The following is a 13,330-nucleotide window of genomic DNA, read 5'->3' as shown; positions in this document are numbered from 1 at the left end:
ACGAAAGGCTGCATCACAATTTTGATATGAAAATTGATTTTTGAGGAAAGCAATTGGCGCAGTAACTGTCTCACATATCGGTGGACACCTCAATATGTAAGATATATGCCACGAGAGCTATACGCCATGCAAGCTCTATGCCATGTGTGCATGTGTACTCGAAGATGGTGCAGGAAATTCCAGCGATGGCAAGAAAAATAGTGTGGAGTCATTACGCGGGCGATAAGGCGCACAGCAATCCGAGAACCGCCACTTCAGACAATCCTATACATGTCGTTCTTCCGTATATACTCGTCACTGGCTGACCTCCATGTGGCGCCAGCTTTCCCTACAATATTCAATACAAATATTGCGACGCAACCATTTGTCGTACAGCGTTCCGGGTGGTTTCATACGATTTCGGTTGCTGCAGTTGATCAGCCCATTTCGTCTCAATTAAGCTTAAGAGAAAAATTACCTGGTCGACTGCAGCAAACGAACCAGTTTTCCTTGGGTTGCGAGCCAGGCACACTACCTCTACGTCACCAAGAAACGTTCGTTCACTGAGTATAAACGGAGGCCTCGTACGAGCTTTTCACATAGCACTCTGTGTAGATTACAGTACAGAGGCGCGTAATAAATTAATGTTGCTAATTTGTGACACTAAATAATGCTACTCTATAAAGCTATCGCGTAGCACTCTTCAGGTAAATTTTAGTGTCCACAGCCATGTTTTCTTGAGGGGGAAGGGGGGGGGGGTGCCCGCAGTCGTGCTGTTTCATGGCAACAGGACCCCTCCGGGACTTAACGCGCAGCTCTCGACTCGGAACGCCTTAAATGCAAACTACGAGTTAGCGTGTTGACAACTGATAATTTCCAGCAGGTTCAAATCAGCTGCTCTGAAGAATGCGCTGTCTACAGCCATGAACAGTGTTTGTCAAAACTTCACAGCCCAAGGGCTTTGCTTCATAGTCACGCTGTTAAGTTCATTATGAATCGCTAGCGTTGCAGATCGCTTCAAGGTGACAGGAACCATAGTCCTCACTGCTTCAGCTGCGAGGGTTTGCACAAATGTACCGGTGCCTTACAAACAAGGCTTAGAAGCAAACCCCTTGGACTCGCACGATTTGTCAAAGGCTGCATATGGCCATTCTTGGTGAGAGGCAGGGGTGCCTGTTGTACTGCCATCGCTGTCCTCTCCTCAGCCTGGACGTTTTGCGAAGTGGCTATTTCGTTCGCACGGCTCACCTCCTGCGGATGTCGGCGCAGTTCTTTCCGCGACGAGCTCAGGGCCAGACTTTGCTTCGGCACCGCCCCGCTCGCTGGCGGCCGCCGCCTGGGTGCCAGCGCCGCCCGCCCGCATCGCCACGTTGGTTAGGGACATCGTTGCCACCTTGTAGCTGTCGGCGGCGGCCGACGACTTGCACGCCTGCTTCGACTGTTCGAACCCGGCGGTCGTGATGCACAGGAAGAAATGCGACGAGGAGAGAAGCAGACATCAGCCTCCGTCTGAACGAAACACTATTACCACAACCAAATTGACCACACATCTTGGGTCCCCGCACTCAAAATGGCAAACGCTTCTCTCACACGATCACCCTACTTACAAAGCAATCAAGGCGGTGCAACAAACTGAAGAAGTTGGCGCGGAAAACGAGGACAAGCGAGACAAAGACGAGCGCTACTCACAACTGAAGGTTTATCCCGCGCCAACTTCTTAAGTATGAACATCAACCAACCAACTAGCCCAACCTTCTGCTCCCCTAGGGGCTACAAATGCTGCGCCATATTATAGACCGGGAAAGTCGACGTCGTGCACATGGTATGCTACCGGAGTCCTGGACAGAGTATCCTACCCATGGCGGGACTCTAGCGTTTCTGCCCGAATAATGTCTCTTAATTACACACCACGGCGGGCACCAGCACAATTTGGTCGCAAAATTTAGTTGCTGAATTTTGCATTTTTGTCGTGGTTCTTCCTACTTCTGGCTAGTTTTTCCGTTTATGAAGCCTAAGTGTACCAGACAGCACGTGTCGCGGCCAGGTTCTCCGCTCCTACTCCCCTATACGCTTAACGTCGCGCAAGTTTTCGCTAAATATTGTTCGGCGCCATTCCTGGACAGCGGTGACAGCTCTGTTGAAATAGAAATTTTCATATCGCCGAGTTTTGCTTCATGCATGATTCGTCATCTGCCTTACAGAGCGCGAAAGTAACACTTTTAAAGAAGCATGGTCATGCAAATAAATCAGTGGTAGAAGTTAGCAAAAGCCGACTGGAAGATTTGTAGCTCAAAAGCAGAGAGGTGGCATACGTTTGAGTGCAGAATTCATAACTGTATTTAAATAAATGGCAATTTTATAAGCAGATTTATTATATTATTTATAGGCGAGTGGCTGCGCGCAGATAAAGATGACTGTGTTCTGCGTCGTCGTTTATCTTGCCTTTTGCCAGTGTTCACTTGCGCTAGTGCCATGATTGACTTTCGTGATTTGCCAGAGCAACAGAACTCTTGAGCCACTAACTAATTTATTAATTGACGTTGGCATACATCGAAAAACTTTCTCCAGGCGAGCTCGGTGGGCGGCTTCACGAGGTCCTCGTGGTTAGCGAGCAGCACGTCCACGAAGACCTGACAGAAGTTTGTGAAGTGCGCCGGCATGACCCCGCGTATGCGCTGGTGGAAATGGGCGTTCCTGTCCAACCGTTCGATCAACTCGGGCACACTGTCCAGCGACTCGATGATGCCCGCCATCTCGTTGCCCACCATGGTGCAGTGGGATTTGGCTCAACAAACAGGCGCATGCGAAAGAGAAAGTGTTGAAAGCACCGCACTAAAGATACAAGCGTCTTATCTTGGTGCGTTCACAGCTTAGCACGTCCTTAACGTAGAAGTATCTATAAGCAAATGAAGGATATGTGGTGACAGGGGAAAAGAAGCCTGTTCGATTACAGTGAGGTGCGAATGAAGAGTCCTTCCGCGCACTTTATTTATCGTACTTTCAACCTAAAAATTACCCTACTGAAGCAGTGCGATGGGAATCCCGTATAGGTACCACATTCAACTGCCGTGAACAATAAGCACAGCGGCGTGGCTGTTGTCGGCGTGCGAGGGATGAGATTACATATCCTTCAACAGCATGCTAGGTTACAAAAGCATGCCACGAAAGGTATGTGCTGCAGCAGAAAAGAAAAGTAATAAGGTGCAAAGACAAGACCTTGTCGGCGCATATCGACTCATATAATACTTTAGCTACTTAAAAGACCGAGAACGCACACACAGTTGTCCATCCGATGCAGCCTGTTCAAACTTACATGCTGATCAAACATTAGGGGCACCGCCACGCAGAATATGCTCAGGGGGACAGAGGTTTTGCAGCAGGCGATTCGCAGAAACTCATCCGCAGCAGATCTCAGATCGCTCATTTCGCAGTCATAAAAACGCAATGAAGGTGGGCACCTGAACTCGTCATCGGATACGGGTGTCATGGCGGGTTTGTCCTTGAAAGACTTGAAAAGGTTGAGGTGGTCAGGGAACGCGAGGAAGAACGCCTGGAACAGCAGTATGCCGAAGTCCTCGTGCTCCTTGCAGAAGGACCGCCACACGCAGAGTACCGCCTTCTTCTCACGCTCTGTCAACCCCATCGCGTCCACAGGCTCCTGCTTACGCGAAAACCATTTGCCCATTGATGAGTCTTCAAATGCGGACACATTGTTTTGTTGTTGTTGTTGACCTCACACAATGGCACATACCCACAAGGGGGATTGGCCATAACCAGTGACCAGTTGCATGTGGCAAGCATGGGATGACCTACCAAAATTTGGATCTCACAGTTTTCGTAGCCGAGGTGGTTGCAGGAGGTTAGGGGGGTCATACAAACTAAAATTTAGGCAAAGAAGGGGTAGGGATTACTATAAGAGGTTGTAAAAACCGAAATACAGAAGCTGATAATGGGATGGGCAGGACGAAAGCTCATGAAGGTAGACGTTTTGATTCTAGTAGATAATTTTGAACGGCAGAGCAAACATTCCCATTGGTATGGCCAAGCATAGAAGCGCCAAGAGACAGAACAACCGCAGAAGACAGGCGCAAACTGAGATTCTGTATTGGAACTTCTAATAGTCGCCTCCTAATCGATGAGTAGCGACGGCAAAAAAGAAGAAAGTGCTCTATTGTTTCCGGCTCCGCACAATACGGACACAACGGAGAGATCGCCAGACCAGGCCTGTATACGTAAAAATTTAGTTGCGGCACTCGGCAACGAAGCCTCGTGAAGGAAACTTCAAGATTGCGCGATCGCCAGACTGAGCTTCTCCATGGGAACAGTAGGTGCTGGAAGTCGTCCAAGGAAGTAAGCGCTGATGCGCCCAATTCGTTCATTACAGTGTACCGTCGAAAGCGTGCCGCCGTGATGTAAGCAGTTGTTGGAAGCGGGTCAACAATCGGTCCACTCAGGGCTGCCTTCGCTAAAGCATCAGCTGATTCATTTATAGAAGACCCCTGTGCCCAGGAACCCAAAGAAATCGAATTGATGTGATGGGTGGAGGGATCAGGAATTTTAGAATCCGAAAGAGCTGCGATTCAGTGGACGCCGAGAGGGAAGTGCATAAAGATAACGAGTCCGTAATTATTATTACTGCTGATAAAGAAATTGGTACCTTGCGCAGAGCGAGAACCACTGCTAGAAACTCAACCAGATAGATAGGAGTGAAATCTTGGAGACGGAGAGAAAAAGACCAGTCAAGGGACAGGGAGTAAATACTTACACCTGCCTTTTCTGCACACACCGAGCCATCAGTCGCAATTGCAACATGTGAGCTGAAGGTCGACAAATAATCCGGCAACATACCATTTAACCATGAGAAAGGCAGTAATTTTGCATTACGTGGATAAATGTCACCGTAGATGATAGACACATTTGCAGGGATGAACCGCACCGGAACAATTTCAGGTATTCGCACGTTTAGTGGGCCCAGCAAAGATTCAACGAAACAGATTTGGGGAGTTTGAAGGCGAGACCATCCGACACCCAAGAACTCCGCTCGCTGCCCTAGGAAGATAACTCGGATGCATGCTGCTCCGAGTCGCAAAACTTTAAAAAGGTTGTACTGTCAAAAGGCGAAACCTTGCAGTAAGAGACGGCACCCGCGCTTCCAGATACAAAACATTGTTTGCCACGTATTTAGGGAGACCCAAACACAGGCGCAGAGCTTATCGCTCTAAGAGCAGAAGTGGGCGCAGTTTGTATGCAGCTGCTCCAGAAAACAGAACGCAACCGAATTCCAAGATTGGCCGGATATACATTTTATAAATCAGCAGCAGAGCATGTCTGCGCATACCACAGCGAGGGCTACTCATCCTTCGCAGAAGGCCTACCGCCCGAATCCCTTTCGCAGCAACCTTATCTATATGTGACCGCCAAGAGAGAGAGGAGTCATAAGTTACCCCGAGATACTTTAGGGAACATACCTGAGGAATGACATGATGACGATAAGACAATGAAATGTGTGCCTGTTGAGTAACCGGAAAAGGTAACAAAGCGCACTTGTTTACATTAAGACTTAAGTGTAATTCAGATAACCATCGGTCAAGGGAATTTAAATATGACTGTAAAACCATATACACAGAATGTAAATCACTCGCAGCAGCAAAGAAAGCTATATCGTCTGCATACACGTACGTAGTCACGTCAGGGGGAAGTCGGAATAGAACTGAGTAAGAGGTTGAATAGAACAGGGGAGAGAACTGCACCTTGAGGCACACCTCTATATTGATGAAATTTCTTTGTAGAAACTCCGCGTTGACAACAATAAAATTATCTGTCAGCCAGGAAAGCTCACACCCATTCCACAAAATAACTTGGCAAGCCCAGAGCACGTAGTCTGTACATCAGAGGCCCATGTTCGACACTGTCATATGCTTTCGAGATGTCTAGAGTTACCAGCGCAGCATACTGTCGACGCCGGCGCGCTAGTCGGACACGGCTTTCGAGGTCAGTATGCGCACACCATATAGAGCACCCAGGCTTGAAACCAATCTGACAGGGGTTAAGTAGTCCCTTTTCAGTAATAATGGGCATGATTCGTCCATACAGCACGCGTTCAGCCAATTTCACCAGATTTGATGTCAATGAAATTGGTCGAATGTTGTCTAAGACCAACTCTTCGCCTGGCTTTTTAAGCACCGGGATAATTTTGGAAACACGCCATACATCCGGGATCCATGGGGTTCTAATAGAGTAATTTACCAGCTCCAATATAGCATTGGGGGATTCGTCGAACAGTATTTTAATCATCGCAGAGGTGACACGGTCAGGACCAGGAGCTGCAGAAGGTAACCGATTTATCACCTGGGTGAGCTCAGAAACCGAGACATTAAGGAAATCATCATAGTGATTCCCAAGCAGTTGTGGGCGAGAGAGCGCAGCCGAAAAACGGTGTTCCAAGCCTTTGCCAATTTCTTCTAATGACCTGGCAAGCTCTACTGGAGTCAGCACATTAGAGGGAATGTTGTTAGGCGGTGGCAGCCTGTTCCTTGACCTCAGAAAGCGAAACAAGGCTTGTCTGTTATTAGATTTTGATAGATGGTCATTATTCTCTTCATCATATTTTTCTTTTGCCCTAGCGACTGTGCGCTTGAAGGTAGCTGCAAGAAACTTAAAATCGATCCAATTCCGGGGACATTGATTATGGATAAGTTTCTTCCAGGCTGCCTTGCGCCGCCTATAATCCTTTGAACATTCTGCATTCCACCAAGGGCTCTGAGAAGTGCCTATGCTATCGCACACTGTAAACTCTGATTGCCTCCGTACCCGATCTAAAATAGAGCATAAGCCTAACACCCTGCTCTCCTGAGACAAATTCGGCAAAGAGTGTAGTTCTGAACTGAGTGAACTTTTGAACTTGTTGTAATCGACTAGGGTGCAACTGAATCCGCCGATAGAAGTCATCGGACACACAATGTCAAAAGTGAGTGGGAAATGGTCACTGTTTGTTGCAGAGCCAACCGGAGTCCAGGAGGAAACTGCTACCCCTGGGGTTGAAAACGTTAAATCCAATGCTGATCGGGAGTGCCCACGGAGAAAGGTCGGAAAACCCGAGTTATGACAGTTTAGGTTATTCACACAAGCCCAATCCCATAAACGCAAACCGCACTGGTCTGTTCGATAACCCCAAGTCAAGTGATGCGAATTGAAATCCCCAACAAGCAACACATGTGATCTGCTGACAGGGAGTAAGGAATCTAATGGCCGTGTGTCATGAACCCCAGATGGAAAATATACATTTGCGACAAAAATGGGATGGAAACCAGGAACTGAAAGATCCACTGCCTGAATTTCGCAATGAGCGTCCACCCGCTGAAACACCAATCGTGCCTTGTGACAGAATCTGGATGAAACCAGCAGAAGCAAACCGCCCCCCCCCCCCCTTAATGGGCGGTCCATTCTAAAAATTCGATAATGTTCCATTTGAAATGAAAACTCTTTCGACAATCAGGTTTCTTGAAGCGCAATGACATGAGGAGAAAATCGATTTGAAAGAGTTACTAAATCAGTGAAAGCTGATTGAATGGAACGGCAGTTCCACTGCAGCACTCTCAGAGGCCCTATTCTGCCGAGAGATCTGCAGCAGCAACTGCCTTTTCCAAAATGCTGTGGTGACCAGTTTTTTCCTGAATTACTCTTTTTTTGTTTTGGATTGAGGGGAGCTAGACGGACCAGCAACGGCCAAAGAAGACCGGCTACGTTTCTGAGCTCGAGCATCCAGCTCCATCAGCTCAACACACCCATCAATTGCTCCGGTCGTGACTTCAGGTACATGAGTTGGAGGCGTGCGCTCTTTTTGCGGCTGCATTGAAACAAGGGAAGGCGTCTCCGCACTGAGTTCAGTAGGTACTGCAGGATCCACGGATGACTTCAATGCAGCATTGGACGTCATTATTGAAGAGGTCATTTGCACCACCATGACTTGCGATATGCACTCTGTTACTGAATTCACTAGCCGATCCATGACCTTGGCCATTGCCTTTTCAACCGCTGTAGCAATCGCATCTGACAGGCTTGAATCCACGACCGCAGTCGTCTGCCGTGCTGCCACACTTGAGTACCCGTACGTCCTTTCCTTAACAATAGCCATAGCCTCGCGCCTTGAGCACCGGCGCTTTTCTAACACTTCCAGCACCTTAACCTCCTCAGCCCTTGCAGGACAATTAGAATATGTGGCGGAGTGACTACCGCTGTACAAGCAACACATCTCATCTTTTGAACACCTTCCTACACGGTCATGATTACCACCACACACGCTGCACCTTGAGCTCGACTTGCAGGCGTTCGCGCTGTGGCCAAACCTCCAGCAGTTGCGGCATTGAAGTGGCCTTGAAGAATACGGATCGACCCTGAAAACCAGGGGCCACACCTTCAACTCAGATTGACAGGAGAGACCCGCAAAGGTGGCAATTACCGTTTAAGTTGGAAGTTTTGTTTCCTCAACTACCCGAGTTCACCGATGTACAGAAATCACCCCTGCGGAGGAGAGTTTCTCTAGCGTTTCCTTGGGGCTAAGGCGTGGGTCAACCCCTCGCACCAGCCCTTTAGAGCACGCCAAGTGCGGCGGTATAAATGCGCTTACCGACTGGCTTCCAAAAGCTGTACACGTTAACAAATCCATGATGCAGGCCTGGTCGGCCGACCTGCACACCACGCCTCCTCTGCCGTACTGCCAGACATCACAGATTTTTAAGAAGTGAGGCGTAATCGCCTGTAGAGCAGTCTGAACCGCATCCGGGTTATTGAGTCGAATGGCGCCACCATCCGATGGAACAAAGGCCACGGGAATAGTGCCGACGCCACCCCGAAAGAAGGCGTCCAGGGGGAGTTGGTTAGGGGGGAGGCTGGCCGACCAGGGGGAGTTCCCCTGGCCAGGAGAGGACGTCGACATGCGCCCCTAGCGACCTGCAAGCGCCCTGCAAAAGCGAAAGACAATCAAGCAATCTGAAGCTAGTGATACGAACAGTCACCGCCCAGTGAGACCACGCCCGCCTGTGGGAACAGGGACAGCCACCACAATTACTGCTCTCTTCTTTTTCTTTTTTGGTGGCATGTCCGATGGTTGGTTGGTTGGTTGGTTGACCTCAAATAAAGATGGCACAACTTTATTTGAGGCCTACGGGGCACTTCAGGGAAGTGTTGTTGTTGCTGCCTCACAAGCGATGGCACATAGCCACGGTGAGGGATTAGCCAGGGTTTGGTGCAGATCCAGACAAGAGAAAAAGTCATCCAGGTTTATTTCAAGCGGCTCCTAAATAAAAATTGAGGATTCTGGGAAAACGTATAACGAATTTTGAGTGATTTTGAGGAAACTGAAATGAAATTCGAGGAAACAAAGAGGTGAGAGGTGGCAAAGACGCAAGTGGTCCGCACCCATTTTCTTCTTCTTCGTCTGCCAGACCCACCGTCTATCAACCATGACACTTAACAATCAGCCCAGCTGGCTTCCGGGCTCTTGCTGTGCGATGCAACGCTAGTGTGCCGCCTTTGATTGGGAGAGGCTTTCAGATACGCGCATTCTCTCCTCAGCTGTATGGCGCGCTCCACAGTGCGTGACCATAGCGGATGCAGCGGGAACTCGGGGTGCCTCCTCAGTAACCTTCCCCGTTACGACGCCCTTCGAGTGTATTTCTAGTGCACATTCGTCAGTTTGACTGTGGCCCCTTTTACGGATGCGGAGAAGCGGTGACCACGGCTACCCTTCACATAATTCTCTAATGCCACGAGAGCACTTCGCTATCAACGTGATAGCGTTAAAGGCCCCTTTGTCTAGAAAATCCGGTGAACACGTTGTCTGCGTCGGCGTTGTGAGGGAAAAATCACGAGCATGACTCTGGCAGGTGGTGCCCAGAGATCAACCTAAGAGGCAGTATGCCACCTAGTTCACGTGACCTTGCGGCGCATCACAACCTGCCCCCCCCCCACCCCCGGATAGTGAGCAAACTACCCACCGTTGTAGGTGGCAGTTAAATTCATGATTGGTCACTCGAAAAGAGCAACATGGGCCGCACAAGGTCCACTGCACTGAGCACCTGCCATCGTAGGCCAGCTTAACCTCTGCATCACTCCGCCAGGAGGGATGTGAGGACTTCCAGGGATCTTTTAATGTTAAGTGGATAATGACCAGTTCTGAATATAGGGGCGTTAACCCATCACGCTATGGTTTCATGCCCTTAACGCGGAGCTTAAGTGACCTGACTATTGGTTTCGACTGCCATTATAGGCCTACAAACGTTGCTCTTCGTGCTGTGTCCTCTTCCAGACACCCTGTATTCTCTCCTTGGTTTGTAGCGCGCCGAACTTTCTGCATAGCCAATGGCCGTAACATCTGCTTCCTGCCATTTATAATACGGAAACAAAATAATATAATAAAATTATGTTTATATTCGCATTGATGGGGTGTGAGTGCAGGAAAAAGCTGATGACAGCTAGGCTAGCTCCCTGCTCGCCACAATACAAATACAATAAAAATATTATTTTGGTGAGCAACAGAAACACAGCAAAAAATGATGACACTGTAAAAAAGGCCATGTTCCCGAAACGTAACGCGACTTCATCAAAAAATAGAAGGCAGCTGTCTGCAAGACTGCATGAATAATAGTAGTGTTTAAATCTGCACACCTAAATAACGCACAGCAACAAAAAACAACGGCTGCATCGGTACAGTCCGGACATGTGCATCATTTTCAAAATGACTCCACGAATGGTTAGGCATGTTTAAAATCAATTGGAATTCTAGCACCAAAGTTGTTTTCACATTGTTGCAGCGCTTCTTCCCCCCCCCTTCCCCCAGGCACTTTAAGCTTTATTATCTCGGTATATTTCCTTCAGCAACTCTGTTATCTTATGACCGATGCCTTACCCTGAATATGTTCCACAGGAGCTCGCTATTCACGCTTTCGTCCACACCGCTTATGTCCAGGAAGGATAAATACACAGGCCTGTTTTCCGTCCTAGCTATTTCTATACATTGGGCAAGTACGAACTGGCTATCATATAACCTCCTACCACTTCTGAAGTTGTTATAAAGTTCTTCCAGTATTTTATTACTTCCTAACCATGTCTGCATTTTCAATTGCAGTGCCAGCATTCCCAGCCTGTATGGAAACGGAGTTATCGTAAACCTTCTGAAAGATTCTAACCTGGCCCTGTGTCCTTTCTGCAAAGGTGGGCAGTCTGTGATGACCTGACAAGGTCACGTGGCCTCTCTCCACCAGATCAGGGAACTTCGGGAGAGAAAAGCCGGAAATTACTTCTGTGACAACATTCTAAATGCAATCGAATTAAAATTGCGGTGGCAGCTCATATTGTGACGAAGACGACGACGAACTGTGCAGTGGCGCGGGTTTGGCGCTCTCTCCCCTTTGTGCATTTTGCCGTGAGCCTGAATTTATTGAACATTTTTGGCTGTATTGTCGCCGATTTAACACTCTGAGAAAAAGGTTGCTGGAGGAGCCCTTGCAGCATCTTGGCCTTAGTTTGAGCAGCCCGCTCTTGCCATCATTTGGCGCCACCACATTTGGGTTCAGCCACAGATCTGTTTGTACCGCTGTTCTAAATTTCCTGATAGAATCTCACCGACTGCCTTGCTAAGTGTTCCAACCTTTTCTCTTCTATCAATTATTACATTCTGACTAAATCATTAATATTTATTCCCTCTCTTTATTATTATTCTTAAAATTTTAAAATCAAAACACTCATCTTTTTTTTGTTCATGACGAAAAATTCATCGGTTTTGCGCTCCCACGTGCTTTTCCTTTTTGTTAACTGCGTTCAGGTGATAGCCACCCGATTCTTGGCCGATCCCTCAGTGTAGGTATGTGACATCTTTTGTTAGGCTAACAACAACAACATAAACCACCTCAGAGAAGAACGCCTTCACGCGGTGGCGAAGGCTGCGCCCTTCGGAAGCTCTGCTCTGCTGGGATCGATCGCCTAAGCTTGGGTGGCTGGTTGTGGCCTTTTCTCTCTGCGTCTTTGCGCGGTAAGGCAGTAAGCCCGGGCAATGTCGACCCAGTCTCCCGGCCAGGGGAGCTCCCTCTGGTCGGCTTATCTGTCCCCTGATCACCTGCCGTTGGAAGCTTTTTTGCGCAGTGGTGTCAGCAGTATCCCTGTCGCGCTGGTGCCTAAGGTTGGTGGTGAAATCAAGATGAGCAACCCTGATGCTGTTCGGGCTGCTCTCCAGCCGGCGACTTCTCATTATGGGTCGATCTCAGAGGTACGCCAGTTTGGACGCGGTGGTATTCTGTGCAGATCGCCAGACCTCGCCTGTGTAAGAGATTTGCTAAACTCCTCATCCTTCTGGCGTGCACGAAAGGTATTGTACGAGGCGTAGACTCTTCCCTGTCCCCGGCAGAGACTCTTGAGCTTCTGTCGGCTGCAGGTGTTGTTGTTGTGCACCGCTGTAGCCGGGATGCAAACAACTTGCGGATGCCCACTGAATCTGTGATTGCTACCTTCGCCGGCACTTCCTGCCCCTCTGAAATCAAGGCATGGCCTCTAATTTTTCGGGTAGACCCGTTATCATCTCGGCCTCTGCAGTGTAACAACTGCTGGCTCTATGAATATAGCGCCGGCGGTTGCAAATCCAACTATAGGTGTTGCAACTGTGGGGATGGTCATTCAACGAGCACCTGCACTGAGAAGAATGAGCAGTGTTGCCTTTGCGGTGGTGCCCACTCTGCACACTACTCAAATTGACCCTCTCGAGCTCAGGAAATCCAAATTCTGGAGATAATTGACAGAAAACGCTGTTCGCGCCGTGGCGCTATTTCAGAGGTCAAAGAACGTGCTCACGGTTATGCCGGTGTGACCGCTCGGCAAGGTGTCATGTTAGACTCAACGCTGACCCAGGCAATTGCGGCTGCTGTGGAGGCTTCCATGTCTAAAATGGTAGAAAAGATTGTCGCAAGTGTGTCGGAGTGCCTTACACTTACAATTACGTTCTAGCGACTCAGCATACACATGCCGTGCAGGCCGGTTTGGCACCTCTTTCGACAGCAATTCCCTCTCCTCTTATCCGGTCTACAATTCGAGTAGCATCACAGCCCCAGGAACAAACTTCTGACCCTTCCGCTGTACCTACCTCGGGTACTTCGAGGGATGTTGATATCATCTATGATTCCGAGATGGTGGAGCCTGATGCGCGGCTTCTTAAGCGCAGCGGGTCCCCCATGTCTCATTCGTTGTCTTCTCTGTGCACCCAGCCCAAATCAAAGAAGCAGCAGCTTGGCACCAAACTCAAGGATACCATTTTGGAGCAGGCAGTTGCTGCTGCTAGGCTTTCGCAACCATAGCGTCGTTGCGA

This window comes from Amblyomma americanum, chromosome 3 (genome assembly GCF_052857255.1).
Source record: "Amblyomma americanum isolate KBUSLIRL-KWMA chromosome 3, ASM5285725v1, whole genome shotgun sequence".
Classification (NCBI taxonomy): domain Eukaryota; kingdom Metazoa; phylum Arthropoda; class Arachnida; order Ixodida; family Ixodidae; genus Amblyomma; species Amblyomma americanum.
This window is presented reverse-complemented; position numbering follows the sequence as displayed.